Source organism: Enhydra lutris, unplaced genomic scaffold (genome assembly GCF_002288905.1).
Source record: "Enhydra lutris kenyoni isolate GAN:26980312 unplaced genomic scaffold, ASM228890v2 scaffoldscaffold8, whole genome shotgun sequence".
Taxonomy (NCBI): domain Eukaryota; kingdom Metazoa; phylum Chordata; class Mammalia; order Carnivora; family Mustelidae; genus Enhydra; species Enhydra lutris.
The window spans coordinates 27,918,490-27,942,825 of record NW_019154092.1 but is presented as its reverse complement, the minus strand read 5'-3'; positions in this window follow the sequence as shown (position 1 = coordinate 27,942,825).

Here is a 24,336-nt window from a genome sequence, read left to right as displayed (position 1 = left end):
GGTGAAACTCGGAATTTCCATTATAAAATTGGCAAGGTCTAACTATGCCCATCTCATACATCAGTGATTTTCAAAGTGGAGGCCTCAAAGCAGAAGCAACAGAACACGGGAACAGACTCTTGGCCCCATCTGGTATCTACTGACTTAGAAATTCTGGAGGTAGAATCCAGAAATCCCTGTTTAAATAAATTCTCCAGGTGATACTGATGCAGGCTCAAGCTTAAAAATCACTGTCTTAGAATAACGGTCTTTAACGTGGAAGGCTTTCTGTTTCTGCTTGTGGGTTTTTCTCTCCATTGGTTTATTGAGTCAAATTTTAGGAAAAGATAAAGACAAAATGTTTCTTGATACTCTTTCCTGCTCTGGATGGATTTTTTTCCCCTTCTTTTTTTTTTTTCTTATATTAATGAAAATCTTCAAAAGCTGTCTATTAGCTGTTAACTTCTCTGAGTGCTTCCAGGATAAACTCATTCTATTGAGAGAAAGTTACCTGAATCCTCTAAGACTTCTGAACCACTTCAACTAGATTTAATACCACTTTAAACCCAGCACAAGTGGATTTGAATTACAGGAGTTTTAGGGAGGGGTTTATTTTGTAGCTAATAAAGGGTAAGGGGAATCCTCCCAGAAATTTCTGCTTGAGTCTCTGGCTTCACACTTTTATGTGAGGGGGTCTCTTTAGGCTAAGTTTAAGTCCTAAATGTACAGTGAAATCCTCTCTTCCCTAATCTTCAGTATGTGGTTCAACTTGCTGGCTCCCAGGCATTTGGAAATTATTTTAGAAGAACGTGCTTTGCTGCAGGTGTGTTTACCTGAATCTGGCTCCTCCCTGATATTGTTAGCTGCACCCATTTGAGAGAAGCCAATTTTCATAATTACTTAAAATGTCAACAAAATTCAGCCTTACTAGGCCTTTTCTCCACTTTTCCCAGCCATTTTTTTTTCCTTTCTTCCCTTTTTGGATTCTTTCCCAAACCACCTCTCTCTAGTTAATCCCAACTTAATTTTTATTTATTCCTTCTCTCTTGTTCTAACTCTACTTTTCACTGTCTAGGTTTTATTCTGGTTTCTTTGCCATGCATTGACTGGATCCAATTATGGAAACCTTATATTTACTCTTTTGAGATCCATATTTGAAAACAGGCTCTTTCCCAGATAAGTACTTTTTGTAACTAGACCAATCCTATTCAGAGAAATACTGACTTTAAAAATCATGAGATTATTAGTTCTGGTTTCAGATAAGTAGGAAAGAAAAACGTTGCCCTACTGAGAATTAGGTTTGTTGGACTTCTTTCTCCCTTGCGTGCTTAAATGGTTTATAACTTTTTGAGGGTAAGTTCTCAAAGCCAGAAAAGCCTTAAAACTATCCTCCAATGGGTTTCTACCCACTTCTCATCATTTTGTTTAACATTTTTACAAAGGACAGGTAATTTTTTTCCTTTCTTCTCTTTTTTTTAAAGATTTTATTTATTTATTTGACAAAGAGCTCACAAGTAGGCAGAGAGGCAGGTAGAGAGAGAGAAGGAAACAGGCTCCCTGCTGAGCAGAGAGCCAGATGTGGGTCTCCATCCCAGAACCCTGAGATCATGACCTGAGCAGAAGGCGGGGTTTAACCCACTGAGCCACCCAGGCACTCCTTTTCCTTTCTTCTTTAAAAGACATTATTCAGATTATTTTGAAGAGGACAGCATCCAGGAAACACTGTAATTTGCAGTGTTTTAATATCTGAATTAAAGCATTTGTAACTTCCTATTTTAACATCTGACTATCCTACAAAGGATCACAAATATTAGCTCTACATTTTCTTAGACAATGTAAATGTCACATACCCCTGGAGATATTTTGCTCTACACCTGAAGTTCATAGAACTTAGCTTTACTCTTCCTTTAGCTGAGTTACTACAGTGAAAATCTACAATTTTTTAAAAAGATTTTATTTATTCACTTGACAAGAGAGAGAGGCACAGCAAGAGAGGAAACACAAGCAGGAGGAGTGGGAGAGGGAGAAGCAGGCTTCTCCCTGAGCAGGCAGCCAGATGGATGCTGGGCTAAATCCCAGGACCCTGGGATCATGACCTGAGCCGAAGGCAGAAGCTTAATGACCGAGCCACCCAGGTGCCCCTAAAATCTGCAATCATATTCACTTGAGATATATTTAATGTTTTTAAATGTGCTTAATTTAGGGTCTTTCAGTTATGTTAAGGAAGCCAGAGTCCTATTGTAGCAGTTCTTTAAGCTTGAAATACTATAAAAATATGAAATACTCATTTATCAGACCACTAATTCTTTCACCCTTCTGTTTGTAGGTGCTCTTCTAACAGGCAAATATGTGGAAAATTATCCTACAGCTTCCATACCACATCAGTGGAAAACTAAGAGCTGGTTCTTTGAAAGAATTAATAAAATTGAAAAACCCCTAGCCAGACTTATCGAAAAGAAAAAGGACCCAAATAAATAAAATCACAAATAAAAAAGGAAAGATCATAACCAGCACCACAAAAGTACAAACAATTATAAGAGAATATTATGAAAAATTACATGCCAACTAACTGGGCAATCTGGAATAAATGGATAAGTTCCTAGAAACATGCAAGCTATCAAAACTGAAACAAATATAAATAGAAAATTTGAACAGACCCATAACCAGCAAAGAAATTGAAATAGTAATAAAAAATCTCCCAACAAACAAAGTCTAGGGCCAGATAGCTTCCCAGGGGAATTCTATGAGAGAATTTTTTTTTTTTAAAGATTTTATTTATTTATTTGACACAGAGAGAAATAGCAAGAGAGGGAATACAAGCCTCTGGAGTGAGAAAGGGAGAAGCAGGCTTCCCACTGAGCAGGGAGAACAACGTGGGGCTCGATCCCAGACCCTGGGATGGTGACTTGAGCCAAAGGCAGACACTTAACAACTGAGCCACCCAGGCGCCCCTCTACCAGAGATTTAGAAGAGTTAATACCTATTCTTCTCAAACTATTCCAAAAAATAGAAATGGAAGGAACACTTCCAAATTCATTCTATGAGGCCAACATTACCTTGATTCCAAAACCAGACAAAGAGCCCAGTAAAAAAGGAGAATTACAGGCCAATATTTCTGATGAACACAGATGAAAAAATTCTCAACAAGATACTAGCAAATTGAATTCAACAGCATATTAAAAGAATTATTCACCACAATCAAGTGGGATTTATTCCTGGGCTGCAAGTTTCAATATTTGCAAATCAATCAATGTGATACATCACATTAATCAAAGAAAGGATAAGAGTCATATGATCCTCTCAATAGATGCAGAAAAGTATACCATCCATCTTGACAAAACCCTTCATCCAAGTAGGGATAGACTGACCAAACATCATAAAGGCCATATATGAGACCCACAGGTAATATCATCCTCAATGGGGAAAAACTAAGAGCCTTTCCTCTACAGTCAGGAACAAGACGAGGATGTCCATTCTGACCATTACTATTTAACATAGTACTGGAAATTCTAGCCACAATCAGTCAACAAAAAGAAAAAGCATCTAAATCATCAAGGAAGAAGTCAAACTTCCATAATTTGCAGATGACATGATACTCTATGTAGAAAACCTGAAAGATACCATGAAAAAACTGCTAGAACTAATACATGAATTCAGCAAAGTTGTAGGATATAAAATCAATGTACAGAAATCTGTTGCATTTCTATACATCAATAATGATGCAGCAGAAAAAGAAATCAAGGAATCGATCTCATTTGCAATTGCACCCAAACCAATAAGATACCTAGGAATAAGCCTAAAAGATCTGTACTCTGAAAATTATAAAGCACTTATTAAAGAAATTGAATATGACACAAAGAATTGGAAAAGCAACCCATGCTCATGATTTGGAAGAAAAAGTGCTGTTAAAATGTATTTATTACCCAAAGAAATCTATACATTTAATGCAATCTCTATCAAAATACCAACAGTATTTTTCACAGAACTAGAACAAACAATCTTAAAATGTGTATGGAACCAGAAAAAGAACTTGAATAGCCAAATCAATCCTGAAAACAAAAACAAAAACAAAAACAAACAAAACTGAAGGTATCATGATTCTGGACTTCAAGCTATATTACAAAGTTGTAGCCATTAATAACAGTAAGGTACTAGCACAAAAACAAACACGAAGGTCAAGAATAGAGACCCCAGACATGGACCCACAAATATATGATCAACTAATCTTCAATAAAGCAGGAAAGAATATCAAATGGAAAAGACAATCTCTTCATCAAATGGTGTTGGGAAACTGGACAGCAACATGCAGAAGAATAATACTGGACCTCTTTTTTACACCACACACAAAAATAAATTCAAGATGGATGAAAGACCTAAAGGTAAGACAGGAAACCATCAAAATCCTAGAGAACACAGGCAGCAACCTCTTTGACCTTGGCCACAGCAACTTCTTACTAGACATGTCATTAGAGGCAAGGGAAACAAAAGCAAAATGAATTACTGGGACTTCATCAAGATAAAAAACTTCTGCACAGCTTTGAAGGAAACAATTGAAGGAAACAGCCAACAAAACTAAAATGCAGCCTACAGGATGGGAAAAGATATTTGCAAATAACATGCCTGATAAAGGATTAATATCCAAAATATATAAAGAACTTTTCAAACTCAACACCCAAAAAACAAATAATCCAATTAAGAAAGGAACAGAAGACATGAATAGATAGTTTTCCAAAGAAGACATCCAGATGACTTACAAGACACAAGAAAAAATTCCTAATATCACTCATCATCAGGAAAATACAAATCAAAATTACTATGGATTACCACCTCACACCTGTCAGAATGGGTAAAATTAACAACAGGTGTTGGTGAGGATGTGGAGAAAGGGGGATATTCTTAAGCTGTTTTTGGGAATGCAAACTGGTGCAGCTACTCTGGAGAACAGTTTGGAGGTTCCTCAAAAAGTCAAAAATATAACTATCCTACTACCCAGAAATTGCACTACTAGCTATTTACCCAAAGGATACAAAAATACAGATTCAAAGGGGTACATGCACCCTGATGTTTATAGCAGCATTATTAACAATAGCCAAATTATGGAAAGAGCCCAAATGTCCATCGACTGACGAATGGATAAAGAAGTAGTATGGAATATTACCCAGCCATCACAAAGAATGAAATCTTGCCACTTGCAATGATGTAGATGGAGCTAGACTGTATTATGCTAAGTGAAATAAGTCAGATAAAGACAAATACCATATGATTTCATTCATGTGTAGAATTTAAGAAACAAAACATATAAGCATATGGGAAGGGATAAAAAAAGAGAGAGAGGGAAACGAACCATAAGAGACTCTTAAAGAGAGAGAACAAACTGAGGGTTGATGGAGGGATGTGGGTGCAGGGTGGGCTAGAGGGGTGACACGTATTAAGGAGGGCACTTGTTATGATGAGCTCTGGGTATTGTATGTAAGTGATGAATCACTGAATTCTACTCCTAAAGCCAATATTGCCCTGCCCGTTAATTAACTAGAATTTAAATAAAAATTTGGAAAAATTAAAAAGAATTGCAGGCTTAATGCAGAAAAATACAAACAAACAAATATCATTCCAAAAAACCATGTTTGTTCAGCTAATTTGCATTTCTCAGAAAAGATCAATTTTATTTACTAACCTGGTAAAGATAAGCCCATTGGCTATTGGTAAATCCCTCACTTCTCCAGTTCTAATTAAACTCCACCATTATAAATGATGTACAGATTCACTTAGAATTAGGAATATATATATATATATATATATATATATATATATATACACACATTCTTCCTTTCATAAAGGTATTTGCAAGAAAAATAAATGAATGACTATTAAAAAAGGAATGACTTTATTTAGTTTACTGCTATATATGATCCCATTTTGCTAATCTACATTTTTTAAACCTATTTCCTCATTGACAGCCAGGTTTTTGCTGTCATAAAAAGTTTTGCAGTGACCAACTCTGTTTATGTACTACCCTATGGCCGATCAATTTTCAAGATACCTATCCTAATGGAAAAATACTTCCTACATAGTAATATAGAGACATAATACAAAGTTAACAAGTTATAGTGAACAAAGTACCAACACACACTTCTACCAGTTGTGAATAGTTTCCTTACTTATTGGCCAAAACATAATGGTGTTAGCCATTTAACACATTTCAAAACTGAGTGAGAGATTTCATTATGATATTAGTTGCACTTTTTCTGATATTCAGACTTCCTTTTTTTCTGAATTCCTACTCAAATACTTTGTTTCCCTGCATTTTTAATGTTTTTAAAATTTATCTAAGAAAGTCTTTATATATCCTAGATATAATATCTTTATTCGCTATGTTGCAAATATCTTAGTATGTTGCTTATCTTTTAAATTTGATTATGGTGTTTTATATACATGACTTAAAAAAATTAATTCCAGTATTATTGACATACAGTGTTATATTAGTTTCAGGTGTACAATATAGAGACTCAACAGTTGTATACATTATTCAGTGCTCATCAAGATGAGTGCACTCTTCATCCTTCACCTATTTCACCCAACCCCCCACCCACCTCCTTTCTGGGAAATGTCAGATTGCTCTCTACAGCTAAGAATCTGGGTTTTTTTTTTTCCAGTTTGTCTCTTTTTTCTTTGTTTTGTTTCTTAAATTGCACATAGAATCATATGGCATTTGTTTTTCTCTGACTTATCTCACTTAGCATTATACTCTCTAGATACATCTGTGTTGTTGCAAGTGGCAAGATTCATTCTTTTTTATGGGCTGAGTAATACACATGAATTGTTTGTAATTATTAAAAATGTAGACTATAATGTCTGTTCTGATTGATCACGAAAGTACAATTACCAACAATTCTTGTTCCAGTTCTTCTTGACTTATAATTCCAACTTAATATTCAGGTTGAAGAACAGTATTTTAACTTTTAGGAATAAATGTATTTGAAAGAATGACCTTATTGGGAGTACATTATAATTATTATGCTTCCATGATTACTGACATGAGTGAGCTTTGAATTTTTAAAAGATACAGAATTTTAAGGGCACCTGGGTGTCTCAGTTGGTTAAGAGTCTGCCTTTGGCTCAGGTCATGAACTCAGTCAGGGTCCTTGAGCCTGAGCCCTGAGTTGAGCTAGACTCCCTGGTCAGCAGGGGTCTGCTTCTTCCTCTTCCTAGATCCCCCCCACCCTTCTGCCCCACTCATGCTCTCTCTCTCTCTCTCTCTCTCAAATAGACAAATACAATCTAAACAAAAAGAGACATGGAATTTAAAGGTTAGCTTCAGAAACTTGCTACATTTTAGCACGGAAAGGACCCTTAAAGATCATCTTTCTCCCATGAGAGAACTGAAGTCCAAAGAATGCTATGGCCAAGAAGCCAGTACCCATAGGAGGTAAATAGGCAGCATCAATATGTATTTATGCCCTGTTCACTTCAGTTCCTGTTAAATCACAACCACTGCAGCCCCAAGAGCCAGCGGATGCATTTTGCTTTTCGGAATTAAAGTTTATGGTATTCTTAACTAGTACGCTTCCTCTCCTTGCAGAGATGAGTAACACTGGACAGTTAGTACTATGATTTTAGACACACCAACTTTCTTTGTAATGAGTGAAGATAAGAGCATGATTAATATCAGGCCCTTTAAAGCAGTGAGTTGAAGAGAAGGATAAGTGTGCACAATCACCACACACAGTAGTGACTGGTGACGCCACTCGTTGGGGGGGGGGACAGAAATGGATCTAAGTTGAAGTTTTACCAAATTCAGCTCCTAGGAAACTGTTTTCACATTTAGAGTAAGTCTCTAGTAAAAGCTGAATTAATTCGGGTTCCCACGTGCAACAGTTAAGTTTTAGATCTTGTTCATAACATGGAGAATGTTAACCATAGAGTAATTTCAGTGTAATTGTCCTGTTTTCACTACTGACTTTTTTACCTTTAGAGCATCCACGTTATACACACACATCCATTTATTACAGGAATCGATTTACCCACTCAGTTGTGTTGTTACTTCCCACTTGAAAGAACCTGTGGCTGGTATAGGGATTAAACAAATAGGAGTAAGAACACAGCTTTGGGTCAGTGTGCAGCTATTTTGAAGGGTAGTGGAAATGCTCTCAAACCTGAGCTTTTTATTTCCTGAGCTGTTTGTAAGAGTCCTTTCATCTTTTTATGCTGGTTCACCATTTATTTACATCTTTTAGTAGAATATTTTGTAGTTCTGACAGCAAGGACTACACAGTATGCTCAGTTTGGGATCAAAATAGAACTAGAGGGTAGTAGAAGGAGAAAGAAGAAAAGTAATTGTCTTCACACTGTCGTACTCTCACACAGGAAGGAAATCTACATCACAATCAAGTATGCATATGCAATCTCTATACCATAAAGCACTTTGAGTCTTAGAGGTCAGTTTGTGTCTCACATGATATTCTTCAGTTGCCATGGCAATTACTTGTTTTCATTGGGTAACTGAGGGAATGGTCACATCTGTTCTTGCTGAGTTCTCTTTTCCCCCACCTAACACAGAGCATAGGGAATAGATTCACTTCTTCGCACACAAAGATTTACGTGCATAACTGTCTCTACATCAAGGAGAGACCGTAAATCTCAGGTCAGAAAGTCACACTTGCCCTTGAGTGCCTTCCTTTTTTCCTGCCCAAATGTTCTTTTATTCTTCTATAAACACAACTAAATATTCATTTATTCAATGGAGAAAGAGACATAACATTCCCTCAGGCAATAAAGAAACATATATTTGTAAATATATAGAAGAAATGGTAATTTGTGCCTTTGGAACAATGATATTCTGGAATTCCAAATAGAAGATTCCCATGGGTAAATTTAGATGAATTTAATTTTTTTTCTTTTAAGCAAGTATGTCTTAACTGATGAAGTCTTTTCAGTAAGTATTCAGATATTTTAAATTGGGTGCCAATTGGAACTAGAAAACCTTTTCACACCTTGATAAATCTTTACGAGCCTCACTGAAATAAGTAACAGTTGAGTTGAGTCAATTCTTTCCTACTTCCTGTACCTCTAGAGAAAGAAAAATGATAACAAAGATGCATAGAGAATTTCACGCTAACATTCGATTAATACTGGGAGGCACGAAAGAGGGTTTTTGTTTGTTTTTTGTTTGTTTGCTTGTTTTTACAGTATTTCCTCTATATCCTTTTTAAAATCTGAGTTATAGGATATCATCTGGGAGAAGAGAAAGCTTGGGCTTCTGTTATGCTCTCTAGTAGTCAGGTAATTTTCTAGGACTAGACCCTTCTATTCATATTTCTTCTAATATGGTAGAACATGCTACATATCTTTTGCTAGATTTTTCTTGGGAGGATTGGGTTGAATAGTCAAGATCTAAGAGATATTCTAAAGGTGGTGTTGCTCTGAATGATTTGGAGTTTTCTTGAATAATTCTGGAAAAATGAGGGAAGTCTGAAATTCTTGGGTATAAGAAATCTTTTTGGCCAACTATCGTTCACCCAATTTGAGAGAAAGTTAAGACCTAGAGTTTAAGAAACAGAAGGACTTCACAGTTATATAAAAAATTCTGGCTAAGAAAAGCTGGACACCTCTTCCCAAGCTGACCTAACGTTAAGCTGGAGAGATAAAGGAGGCAAGATTAAAAAGTGAGCATATGAGTACACAGCAAGGATGAGCTTAATCCATGGTGAGAGAAACCAACAGTGACATCAAGCTAAATTCAAAATTCAAGTTGTTCATCCACATAGGCAGGAAATTCAAAGAGGCCTAGGGATGTGAGAGTTCAATTCCTCTTCCTGAGGCGTAGGTCTGAGTGAGGTATCAGGTCACACTGGCTGAAATGCAGTTCCAGGAATAAGGGTTGCATGTTACAGTTATCTAAAGTAACCAAGAGAGAGCAGGTCAAGCTGAAGGGTGAGCTCAAACTCTGATCTAGAGAGTATTGAGGTGCAAGGATGAGAACTGAATTCCTCCTTAGTGTGGGGTGAATCCAAGAGGCCAAAACAAAAGGTCAGAAATCAGACTGGTAGAGAGAAATTGGAATGTTGGAAAGAAGAGCATACCTAACACATCACTTCTAATGAGGGTCATGTGCCTTTGAGTGGGTGAGCCTGATTTAAATGTACAGTGTCCAGCTGGTCATTCAGAAGGTTTAAGGGATCAGGGTAAAGAGCTGTGAGACCATGACATTGGTCACAGTCTTTAGGAAATTTTCACATTATAGACATTCATGTTCCTTTGCTAAATCCACAGCTAAAAAATCTTTAGCATTGGCTAATTCATGGATTTCATGATTATCACAGAAAATAGGCCAAAGAGTTGAAAGCCAAAAGCAGATCCCTCAAGTCATCATTGCTCTGGACATCAGAAGACATGGAGTTGTATCCATTTAACAACTTGCCCATCAATTATCACTAACATTTAATATTTAAATCAGATTAGGCTAATACATTGAGTTTCTTCCCTCCTTCTTTCATTCAACAAGTATTATAGTATGCATACTATGTACAAGACAGGATGCTAGGTGACATGGCGATGATGCATAAGTGAATAGGAAGAAAGGCTGAGTCCCTCTCTCAAGGTTCTTAGAGCCTTGCAGAGAGAGAAATGGCACACAGCTCAATTTGCATGTCAGGACCCACCTTAATCATTTTCTCTAGGCTATCTCTATTTCTGCCTTTTTCTTTCATCCCTGACCAATCATCTGTACCTTTTCCAGCAGTTCATGTTTTTGATTAATATTGCCTTTCTTGTCCTACTCTAGAGGCTCCTCTTTGTACGTGTCCCCTCTCCCTTACCCTTGGCACCTTTCAGTTGGCAGTTGGACTCTTACAGAATGTGGCAGGATAAAATGCATAGATTTACATTTCACTTGAGCTTTCAGATGGTTCCCGAGGCATAATATTGACTAGGGTTGATGACGGAGATAGGTAGAAAGAAGTGATTGAAATTTAAATATTTATTTGTGTAGTTAGAACACCTCCATAAAGTTGTTCTCAGATACTATTAGATGGTAATTCCACAAAGGCAAGGATGGGGTCCGTTTTGTTCATGTTTGTAGCCTTGGTGCCAAAACAGTGCCTGGCACATAGTAAACAATATTTAATGAATGAATGCATGCATGAATGAATGAACACTTAGATAAATGAATAGTGAAAGGCAGAGCAGGAAGAAACGGGAGGGACTGGGAAGGCATTAGTGATGGCTCTTGGGGTGAATGCGAGAGTTCCTTTGTTTACATCTGGGGAATGCCTAGGAAATGAAGCATTAAAGACCCTTGAAACAGTAAACCAAAGTTTTGTCTGCTTCACAGTTTTTATTGGACATGGTCCATACTCACCTCTATAGAACTCTGCAGAAGCATCAAACACTGTATTTAGGCATCTTGCAGGCCTTGGGGACAGCCAGACCTGGCTTTGCATAGCAGACCACAGCTCTACTTTTATTAACTGATCTGGGGGCAAGTTACTTCATCTTGATCCCCAGGTCCTTTATTTGTAAAAAGTGGAAAATGATAATTACCTGACAACATATCTAGATGTGAGGGTTAAAAATCAAGTGCCCAGAATCATTCCATATACATCCTCAACTAGTGTTTTTTTCCTTTCTTCATAATGCTCACTGTTCCTCCTGCCGTTCCCCAGTGGCTCCCCACTCATCATTAGGCTATTTTATTTCCAACTCCGTCCCTATTTTCTTTGTTAATGGAAAAAGTAAACTATTTAAATAAATGATAGCAATAATAGCACATTTGAATTTTAAAGAGAATTGTGACAAATAAATTCCAGATAAAGTGTATAATTTCAAAGACTGGAGCCAGTCAGAACAAATAAGAGAAGACAAATAATATGACTAAACATCTGTAATAAAGAACTGAAAGTCAAGTTGTTCTTCCAACATACATTCGAATACTTATTAGTCATAAACTTATATTTACATAATAAATATAAAAATTAAGGTTTCAAATGATTTTATTAATGTTAATCCATCTTTTCAGTTGATGCTATTTTTTCCATTTTCAGACATAAAAGCTGGTTAAATTACAAAAGAAATAAAGCATTCTTTTTTGCTTCTAAGTTTGATAGATTTTTCTGAGGGAAATCTCTGTGGTTTATTTAAGACAATTTTTTGGGTGAAATTAAATGTTAATTGCCAAATTATTAGTTCACATTCTAGCCACATAGATGAATACATTTCTGACACAGATTTATAAACTTTTAAAAGACTAATAGCTCAATTGTTATATAACATGATAGTTGTCTTTCATATGTATGAACCAACACAAAATGAACAAGCTTTTTCAATAGTACCTTTTTACATTTACCTTAATTGACTAAAAGTATCCCATTGATTCTTCAGCATATTGATCAAAATATTGTGACAATGACATAGAGAAGGAAATTATCCTATTTAAAATACTGGTAAAAACACAGTTACTCTGAACCAAGCTTTACAGAGTATGTCAAATAATTATCCTTTTAAAAAAACCCTAAATTTTCCTTTAAAATGCCAAGAAGATAACAATGAATTCACTACCACATTCTGCCTAAAGGAACTAACAATACTATAACAAAGATGGGAGGATAAAATTATAGTGATTTCTGTGAAATTATTTTTGTGTACTTATTATATTTTTGAGTAAAAACAAAGTAGTTCAAGTGAAAGGCAGATAAAACACAAGTTGTAAACTAAGTAAAGAAAGGGCAATGCTTTCACTTGAGATTATAGATTTCCTTTTCTGTCAAGACCAATGTTCATAGCAGCAATGGCCACTATCGCCAAACTGTGGAAAGAACCAAGATGCCCTTTAACAGAGGAATGGATAAAGAAGATGTGGTCCATATACACAATGAAGTATTATTATGCCTCCATCAGAAAGGATGAATACCAAACTTTTGTACCAACATGGATGGGACTGGAAGAGATTATGCTGAGTGAAATAAGATAAGCAGAGAGAGTTGATTATCATATGGTTTCACTTACTTGTGGAACATAAGGAATAACATGGAGGACATTAGAAGGAGAGGAGAAGTGAGTTGGGGGAAATCGGAGGGGGAGACAAACCATGAGAGACTGTGGACTCTGAGGAACAAACTGGGGGGTTTGGGGGGGGGGGGGGGGGGGTGGTGGGGGGTGGGTGAGCCTGGTGGTGGGTATTGTGGAGGGCATGTATTGCATGGAGCACTGGGTGTGGCGCATAAACAATGAATCTTGGAACACTGAAAAAATTAAATTAAATTAAAAAAAGATTTAAATAATGGCTCAGGAAGAAGTAGAAATCATCAAGTGCTCTTACCTTTTTTTTTTTTCTTTTCCTTTTCTTCTTTTTTTTTCTGAGTATAGTTGGCACCGAAAGTTGCATTAGTTTCAGGTGTTCGACACAGTGATTTAACAACTCTTACACTGTGCTCACCACAAGTGTAGCTACCATCTGTCACCATACAATGTTATTATAGTACATTGACTCTATTCCTTATACTGTACCTTTACGCTCATGACTTATTCACTCTATAACTGTGGAATCTGTAAACCAAACCAAGTGAATACACAAACAAAAGCAGAATCAGACCTATAAATACAAAGAAGTGCTTTTATCTTTAGCACCGTTACATCAAGGCCTATCTGTAGGGTTGATGTGACAAGTGTGCCTAGGCCCAGCCTGCCCAGGGGTTATCACCGCAGCTCACTTTGTAGTCCTGAGACTTAACCAGGATGTAAAGTGTTTAGTCAATTTGCCTACTCTACTTTTTTTTCTCTCAAATAAAGTCAGTTGTGAATAAGAAGTTGCATCTTGCAATTTCTTAAAGTTAACCCATTGTGTGTCTTTGAAAATGACAAGGCCTATTCTTCTTTTAGCTAAGATTGTTCTGGAAGAAAAAGTACTTTCTCTCTAGCTATGAAACTGATTGATGTTTTTAAAACCCCCAAGGAACTGCTGCTGGCAGGTAAGGTTGCAGTTTCAAAGATGAAATAGATGTGGTATGTGTTTTTACATAGAAAAATGTTCCGGATTTCTATTTGAAGGAGCAGAATCACTGTGCAGCAGGTACTGAAGAGTCAATGTGATTAATCAACATTTAAAAAATTGATCTTGCTAGCCCTTAAATATTTTAAATTTTAAATTACATTATTTAAAAACTTCAGTATGTTTTTAGGCCACTATAGCATTACAGTAAAAGGTGCACCAACTATGAATTACCAGAATACTGCATTTTTCAAGAGATTGTTTAGAATTGGAAAAATCCTTAAGAACCTACTTAATGAGGACAAAGTACATTGGAATATCTATAAGCATATGCTGGAAATCCGTCCTGTGGGAAGGGAGGAGAAGGAATATAAGGGTGAAAAAAGAAAGGGAATGATAAGAAATCACATTTTTTACTCCTGATTTAAAGGAGTTATTGTTGTCACCTGATCTGATCCAAGACAGTCTGTCCATCCAGAATTGTGACATTCCTCAACAATCCCAGATAGGCAAGAGCTTTAGACACCTCCCCAACACATTTTCTAGCAGATTGTATAATAAAAGCAATTCTCAGAAAAAATTCTGCCACAATTAAATATTTATTAGCAGGCAAGTATAAAAATACTAAACCACTAGTCTTTTAGACTTAAAGTCCCACCTCTCTCTCCTTAAGGAATTGTGATAAGTACTTTGCATGAAACTTTTATTGGAGGCAGATGCCACGATGTTCTACAGCATGATCAGATAATCATCTAGTCAGCTGGGTACAGGATTCTCGTGCCTACATGAACTAACAATAACAACTATAATAAATATTTCAAGATAACATTAGAATAACGATTTTTAAATAAAATGATCTCTGTGCTTATTATATTGGGGAGCAAAAGTCTAGTTGAAATGAAATGTAAATAAAACACGGTTGTAAACCAAGTAAAAGGCGGAGCGAAAGAGAGTCCTAGGAGCCTGAATCCCCTTTCTGAAGAATCTTTAAACCATGTTGAGGAAACAGGGCAGATTGTACAGTATTACTAGCAATTCAGTTTGATTACAAAATTAGTACATCAGAGGTACCATGAATTTTAAATACATCAATTTCCTAATCATGAACTTCTATACAGACCATTTCTTAAAATCATATTGATTCTTTTTTCTCACCTGCTCTTTATCCATCCAGAATCTTACTTTGGCACACTGCCCTGAGAACATCAAATCTGAATATTTAAGAGAAGGATAAGATAAAATATTGTTTGGGGAAAGTGTCCTCTTAATATCAATCAAAGCAATTGGCCTGTAACTTCCTTTTTTCCTCCCTTCCTCCCTTCCTCCCCTCCCCCCTCCGTCTCTCTCTCTCTCTCTATCTCTTTCTTTCTTTCTCTCATATAGTTTTCTGGTTACGATATCAGGGCAATGCTTTTTCATAAAGTGAGCAGGCACAAGTTCTCCTTTCCTCTATTGACTGAAAGGGTTGTATATGAATGGATTATTCCTTACGAAATGTTTCACAGAATTTACTATTGAAGCCATCTAGGGCAGGCTTCTTTTTACTCATAAATTCAAATTTTTAAAGAGACATAGGGCTATTAAGATTTTCTATTTTTTTTTTCCATTGGAAGCTTGTTTTAAAGAGTTTTAAGGTGCATTTATAGTGACTTTTCTCTGAAATTTAGCTGTCTACTAAGACATACCCCTTCAGAGGTCTCTTCTGAGTGCCCTAGGTGTTCACGGATTCTGTTTTCTGACTGACTGGAATGCGTATGTGTCTAGCTCTGTGTGAACTCTGTGAAATATCCAGCTAACTCCTTCTTGGTCATTCTGTGGACAGATTTGACACCTGAAGCCCTTCTTCTGCATGGTTCCCTCCTTTTTGTTACAATGCCTTGGCGATTTCCAGGTGCTTCTGCCTCCCAGAACTTGATCTCTCCTCCACTTGGTAATACTGCCTGCTCCTGTTTTGGCTTCCCCTTCCCTGTGTCACAGATCAGAAATGTCTCCAGGCAAAAGCTGGGGAGACAGTAGTACCTACCAAAATAGGTTATACCTTGTGCGTATAATTAGTACTGGTTTTAAGTACAATTTTCTTTTTTTTTTTTTTAATTTTTTTTTTAAATTTTTTTTTAAACATATAATATCTTTTTATCCCCAGGGGTACAGGTCTGTGAATCGCCAGGTTTACACACTTCACAGCACTCACCATAGCACATACCCTCCCCAATGTCCATAACCCCACCCCCCCAACCCCCCTCCCCCCATTAACCCTCAGTTTGTTTTGTGAGATTAAGAGTCACTTATGGTTTGTCTCCCTCCCAATCCCATCTTGTTTCATTTATTCTTCTCCTACCCCCTTAACCCCCCATGTTGCATCTCCTCTCCCTCATATCAGGGAGATCATATGATAGTTGTCTTTCTCCGATTGACTTATTTCGCTAAGCATGATACCCTCTAGTTCCATCCACGTCGTCGCAAATGGCAAGATTTCATTTCTTTTGATGGCTGCATAGTATTCCATTGTGTATATATACCACATCTTCTTTATCCATTCGTCTGTTGATGGACATCTATGTGCTTTCCATAGTTTGGCTATTGTAGACATTGCTGCTATAAACATTCGGGTGCACGTGCCCCTTCGGATCACTACGTTTGTATCTTTAGGGTAAATACCCAGCAGTGCAATTGCTGGGTCATAGGGTAGTTCTATTTTCAACATTTTGAGGAACCTCCATGCTGTTTTCCAGAGTGGTTGCACCAGCTTGCATTCCTACCAACAGTGTAGGAGGGTTCCCCTTTCTCCGCATCCTCGCCAGCATCTGTCATTTCCTGACTTGTTAATTTTAGCCATTCTGACTGGTGTGAGGTGGTATCTCATTGTGGTTTTGATTTGTATTTCCCTGATGCCGAGTGATGTGGAGCACTTTTTCATGTGTCTGTTCGCTATCTGGATGTCTTCTTTGCAGAAATGTCTGTTCATGTCCTCTGCCCATTTCTTGATTGGATTATTTGTTCTTTGGGTGTTGAGTTTGCTAAGTTCTTTATAGATTTTGGACACTAGCCCTTTATCCGATATGTCATTTGCAAATATCTTCTCCCATTCTGTCAGTTGTCTTTTGGTTTTGTTAACTGTTTCCTTTGCTGTGCAAAAGCTTTTGATCTTGATGAAATCCCAATAGTTCATTTTTGCCCTTGCTTCCCTTGCCTTTGGCGATGTTCCTAGGAAGATGTTGCTGCGGCTGAGGTCGAAGAGGTTGCTGCCTGTGTTCTCCTCAAGGATTTTGATGGATTCCTTTCTCACATTGAGATCCTTCATCCATTTTGAGTCTATTTTCGTGTGTGGTGTAAGGAAATGATCCAATTTCATTTTTCTGCATGTGGCTGTCCAATTTTCCCAACACCATTTATTGAAGAGGCTGTCTTTTTTCCATTGGATATTCTTTCCTGCTTTGTCGAAGATGAGTTGACCATAGAGTTGAGGGTCTATTTCTGGGCTCTCTATTCTGTTCCATTGATCTATGTGTCTGTTTTTGTGCCAGTACCATGCTGTGTTGATGATGACAGCTTTGTAATAGAGCTTGAAGTCCGGAATTGTGATGCCACCAACTTTGGCTTTCTTTTTCAATATTGCTTTGGCTATTCGAGGTCTTTTCTGGTTCCATATAAATTTTAGGATTATTTGTTCCATTTCTTTGAAAAAAATGGATGGTACTTTGATAGGAATTGCATTAAATGTGTAGATTGCTTTAGGTAGCATAGACATTTTCACAATATTTATTCTTCCAATCCAGGAGCATGGAACATTTTTCCATTTCTTTGTGTCTTCCTCAATTTCTTTCATGAGTACTTTATAGTTTTCTGTTAAGTACAATTTTCTAATAGTAGGCTTACCTAAACCGGATTTCTTTTGATTGCTATTCAACGGAATGCTTTCCCTTTTTAAAAAGCTTCTGTCTTTGCAAGTCTCTATTCTTTAGATTTTTCTCTTATAAACACCATAGACTTGATTTTATTTTCTTTTTAATCCAATATGCAAACTTCTTTAATAGGGAGCTTAGAAAATTTACATTTAGTTTAATTCTTAAGATACTTTATCTAATATTTTGGTTTACTACCTTATTCTGTCTTTTCTAGGTCTATTTTAAAATTTATTTTATTTATTGTCTTCAGCTGTTACCTATCTCTTAGCTCCAACAAGATGATCTATTTACTGTACTTTCTTATCCCTCTGCTATGCCTTCTCACCTTCCTTTTTAGCTTGATGTTATCTAGATTTTAATTCTGGGTTAGTATATATTTTCTTTTCTCATATATTTTCTTTTCTCTGATGCTCACTGTGTTTTTAAAGAAAACAAACTTTACTAACATATTCAATCTCTTATTCATTTTTTTCTTCTTTATGTTTTGTGTAGCATGTCTTTTTTCTTCTTAATATTTTGTGTGGTATCTCATAGATTTATTTGAAAGCTAAAAATATGATTTTAAATGTTATTAAAAATGTTATCCAAAACTATTTTTTTATTCCATTCCCATTTTTTTCATCTTTTTATTTAAATTCCAGTTACTTAACATATCATGTAATACTAGCTTCAGGAGTAGAATTTAGTGCTTTATCACTTAATTATAACACCCGGCACTCATCACTACAAGTACCCTCCTTAATATCCATCACCCACTAAGTCCATTCCTCTGCCCACTAACCCTCCAGCAACCCTTATCATGTGCCCTCCTTAATGCCCATCACCCAGTTCTGTATAGTTAAAATTCTGTTTTATGGTTTACCTCTCTCTCCCCACCATGTTTATCTGTTTCATTTCTTAAATTTCACAGATGAGTAAAATCATATGGTATTTGTCTTTCTCTGACTGGCTTATTTTGCTTAGCATCATACACTCTAGTTCCATCCACATTGTTGCAAATGGCAAGATTTCATTCTTTTTGATGGCTGGGTAATACTCCATTGTATATATACACCACCTCTTCTTTATCCATTCATTAGTTGATGGACATTTGGACTCTTTCCATAATTTGGTTATTGTTGACAATGACAATGACAATAAACCCAAAGTATTTTAAGTGCAAGTCTTTTTTGGGAAAAGCAAGCCAAAGTGTTGAATTCATGTGAATATTTTCTATCATGCTCTAATATTTGAATGTTTGGTTTGGCATCTATGTTCAAATTTCTTTTTTGTAATTTAAATTCAATTAGGCAACATATAGTCCATCACTAGTTTTTGATATATTGTTCAATGATTCATTATTTGCATGTAACATCCAGTACTCATCACATTGTGTGTCCTCCTTAATGCCCATAACCCAGTTCTTTTGATATCTTCAAAATACTGTTCCATCTTCATATTGCTTCCAGTGACATTGGAAAATATATTGTTCTGATCATTTTCCTTGGTCTGATCCCTCTTCCTAAAACTTTTAGAAGTTTCTTATTTTTAATATATTCTTTAATTCCCATGGTTCCCCCCCCACCAACTATTTTCTTCCTTTCAATAATGCGAATGCTTACAATATGAATTATTTCATTTATTTTTCAATTCCAGGAAATGTTTCTCCATTTTTTTAAATTCCTCTTTTTAGTTTCTAGCGTGCTCTCCTTAGGTTTTCATTATCCATATATTTTAAAAATCCTACTTTTATTCTACTTTCCATAACTCTCTACATTTACAAATATTCTTTTCATCTTTTACTTCCTTCTGGATACTCAAGTGGATCTTCCAGTTACTAATTCCTCCCTCACTTACAACATTGCAAATCTGTAGAGCCATTGTGGCCTTTACAGTAACTATCTTATTTTCAGATAGTTTTTCCGGTTTGTTCTTTTAATGCATTTTTACTATAGTTCACATTTAAAATACCTTGTTTATATTTTAATACACTATATTTTATTTAAAACTTTTGCTTTGTTCATTATAATGCTTCTCTTTCTGAGTTTCATGCAGTACATTCTTTTGCCTTGCAGTTGTTCTCTTCAAATATCTTGTTTCATTTTGTGAGGACATTTCCTCTGGGAGGTATCAGTTATCCTGTCCAATAATTAGTAGGAAAGGTCAGATCTTGGTTTCTAAAACCTTGCAAGTTCCATGGGAGGAGAATAGGTATAGTCTGTGATTACAGAGGTCCAGACAGAAGAAAACCACAAATAATCACTCTTTATTTATGAAATTTTTTCTTATTAGAGTTTCAAGTTTTGTCTTTTGGATAGAAGTCAGATTAAGAGGGATGACTCCTCATGTTGTTTTATTAGCGATTAAAGAAGGTGCATTGAAATATGTTGGCATCACCATTAGTTTTGGTATATTTTCAAATACTTAATTGTGCACATACAGACTTGGTATTTTTATGTCTATCTATTAGATTGTCTCATCATTATCAAATGTCCCCAAGTAATTCTCATTTCTTTACATTCAAACGTTCTGTGTCACAGGATCTATGATATATCTCTTCTAATTACCATGCTATTTTTAAAAGTGGAATCTAATATTTTTACTCCTTCATTGAAATACTTGTTTCATCTAAATACAATTATTGGTATACTTGGAGCAATACCTACCATCTTGCAATTTGCTTCACATGTGACTGATCTCTTTCTGTTTACTTTTCTATTCTTTCTTGTCTTTCTTTGAATTAATAAAATATTTTAAATTATTTTTCCATTCTTAACTGGCTTGCATTCTTTTATTATTATTTTAGAGCTCTCTTTCTTAGGGAATAAATATGTGACAATGCATCTAATAAAGTTATTATTTTTATCATTTCCCTGATAACGCTGGATCCTAGGACGCTTGAATTCTATTAACCTAGCTCTCATCATTTGCCCTAATATTGTCACGCATGTTAATTCTGCACGTATTTAAATTCTAAAACACATTACTATTACTATTCTGTACAGACAGTATACTTTTATAAGTACCCACCCACTTACTTACCATTTCATTGCCATTTCCAAGGGGCTGTTTAGAATCATTTTCCCTCTGCTAAAAATTTTTTTCTTGGTTTATCTGGCTAGAGGTTTATACATTTAATTGTTATTTTTGAAGAACCAGCTTTTGGTTTGATTGATTCTATTGATTTCCTTGCTTTCAGTTTCTCTGATTTCCGCTTTTTCTTTTCTTCTGTTCGCTTTTGGCTTAAATTGCTTGCCTTGGCTTAAATTCCCATCCTTTCTGTAATTTCCTAAGGTAGAAGCTCAGATTTTCTATTTTAGGTATTTTTCTTCTCCAACATATGCATTCAATGCTATGTTTGCCTATAAGCCTCACTTTTGCTGCATCCCACAAATTTTAAGTTGTATCTTCATTTCCATTTAATTCAAAATATCTAAAAATTTCTCTTGAGAAATTTTGGATACTGTGGATACTGGCTGTGCATTCTTTTATTCTCTTAGAGCTCTCTTTCTTAGAGAATAGATATGTGACAATGCATCTAATAAAGTTAGATTACCAATACAAAAGAACCAATACATTGCTTCTATCATTACTTTGAACACTTATTAGGTAAGAATAGGAGAAATAAAAGGTTTTATTTTACTTTGACTTACTCCTTCCATGACACTTTTCCTACTTTATATAGATTTGGGTTTCTCAGGGTTTCTGACCTGAATATAGAATTTGCTGGATATAGAATTTCAGGTTGGTGTTTCCATATTATTTAGGACAGTATTATTTAATCTCCACTATATGAATTTTTTGTTTTGCAGTTATTTTTCTGTTGATTTCTAGTTTAATTTCATTGTGGTAGAAGCATATATTTTGAATGATTACTATTATATTAAATTTATGAAGCTAGGTTTTGTGGCCTAGAATGTGATCTGTCTTGTTGACTATTTCATATGTGTTTGAGAAGAATGTGTATCCTGCCCTCATTGTATGTAGCATTCTATAAATGTCAATTTATAGACCAACTTGATTAATGGTGCTGTTCGATTCAACTATATATTTACTGATTTCTTTCACTGTTGGAATAACTGATAAAAGCGTACTGAAGTCTCCAACTGTAATAGTGGATTTGTCTAGTTCTCCTTTTATTTCTATCAGTTTTTGTATTATTTATTTTGAAATTCTGCTGTTAGGTGCATGCATAGTAAAGATTGTCATGTCTTTTTGGAGAATTGACCCTTTTATCACTGTTTAATGCCTGTCATTATCCCTGATAATTTTCCTTGTTCTGAAGTTGGCTTTGGGTAGGGTTAGCATGGAGTATCTTTATTTTTCTCCATTCATTTACATTTACCCTGTCTGTGATTTTATAATAAAGAAGTTTTTTTTCTGGATAAAAGGTAGCTGGGTCTTGTTTCTTTTCCCTCCCCTATTCTGACAGTCTTTTGTCTTTAAAATTGGTATATTTTGGCCATTTACATTCAAAGTATCATTGGTATAGTTGGATTAATATGTACCATGATTGTAAGCATTTCTTATTCATTATAATTTTTCTTTCTTCCTTTTTAAAAGCTTCCTCTCATTTTCTTCACTCTCTAGTTATAACGGAGTATTTTATAGGTTTTCATTTTCTACCTTCTCTTAGCATATCAACTATACTTCGAAAAAATTATGTTGCTGTTTTAGACTTTGCAATATACAATTTTAACTAATCCAAGTCCACTTTCAAATAGCACTCTCACTTCATGGGTAGGTGCAGGTAACTTACAATAGATCCCAGAACACTTGAATACTATAATACTATATATATTCTATTCTACTATAATGTGGTAGTCTCAGTTCCTCTTTCCCATCCCTATAACATTCCTGTCATTCATCTCCCTTATCCATTAACTATGGATACTGGTTGTGCATTCTTTTATTATTCTTTAGAGCTCTCTTTCTTAGAAAATAAATATGTGACAATGCATCTGATAAAGTTAGATTATCAATACAAAAGAACCAATATATTGCTTCTATCATTACTTTGAACACTTCTATCATTACTTTGAACACTTATTACTTTGAAATAAAAGGTTTTATTTTACTTTGACTTACTCCTTCCATGACACTTTTTCCTACTTTATATAGATTTGGGTTTCTCAGGGTTTCTGACCTACATCATTTCCCTTCTCTAGAAGAACTTTTTTCTTACAGGGAAGCTCTGCTAGCAATGAATTCACTCATTTTTGTTTATCTGAGAAAGTCATTCCTCCTCTCTATTTTTTGAAGGATACTTTTGCTGGATACAGAATTTCAGGTTGGTGTTTCTTTTTTTATCCCAACATTTTAAATATACCACTCTACATTCTTCCTCCTTTCATTGTTTCTGATGCAAAATCTGATGTAATTCTTATCTTTTTTTCCTATAGGTAGGGTATGCCCTCTTCTCTCCCAGCACTTTTAAATATTTTCTTTAATTTTTGAAGGTTTGTAGATGACATGCCCAGGTTTTATATATTTTGGTAGTTATCCTGCCTGACATTCTCTGAGATTCCTGGATCTTTAGTTTGGTGTCTGACATTAATTTTGGAAAATTCACATCTATTATTACTTCAAATATTTCTTCTGTTTTTTTCTCCTGGTATTCCAATTATATGTATTTTATAACTTTTGTAAATGCTCCAAATCTCATAATTCTTGGATATTATTTATTATTATTTTTTTTCTTTTTGCATTTAACTTTGGGAAGTTTGCACTGATGTATCTTCGAACTGCTGGTTTCCTCCCTGTGCAGCCTACTGACAAGCCCAGAAAGGCATTCTTCATTCCTTTATAGTATTGATTTCTAGAATATCCTTTTGACTTTTAGAGTTTTCATTTTTCTGTTTAAATTATCCACCTATTATGCATGTTACTTCCTTTCCCTTTAAAGCCTTTAACATATTAATCATAGATATTTTAAATTCCCTAATATTTCCAAAATTTGTATCACATCTGAGTATGGTTCTAATGCTTGTTTTATTATCTTCAGATTGTTTTCTCTTGCCTTTTAGCATATTTTGTGACTTTTTGTTGAAAGTGGAACATGGTATATTGAGTAATGGGATCTGAGGTAAATATGCCTTTACTGTGAGGATGTATCTTACTCTAGCTCACAGTTGGGCTGTGTTTAATATTTGTTGTAGCTTATATGCAGAAGCTTCAGCTTTCTCTAGTGTCTTTTTGTTTTCTTCCCTGTTGTCTTTGGATTTCCCTAAGAACTCTTTCTTGAACAGATTCTGGGTCTTGCAGCAATTTTAGTTGCAATTCACTGTTCTTTTTTTTTTTTTTAATTTTTTAAGATTTTATTTATTTATTTGACAGAGAGAGAGCACAAGCAGGGGGAGCTGCAGGCAGAGGGAGAAGCAGGCTTCCCACTGAGCAAGGAGCCCAACGAGGGGCTCAATCCCAGGACCCTGGGACCTGAGCCAAAGGCAGATGCTTAACCAACTGAGCCACCCAGACACCCCATGTAATTCA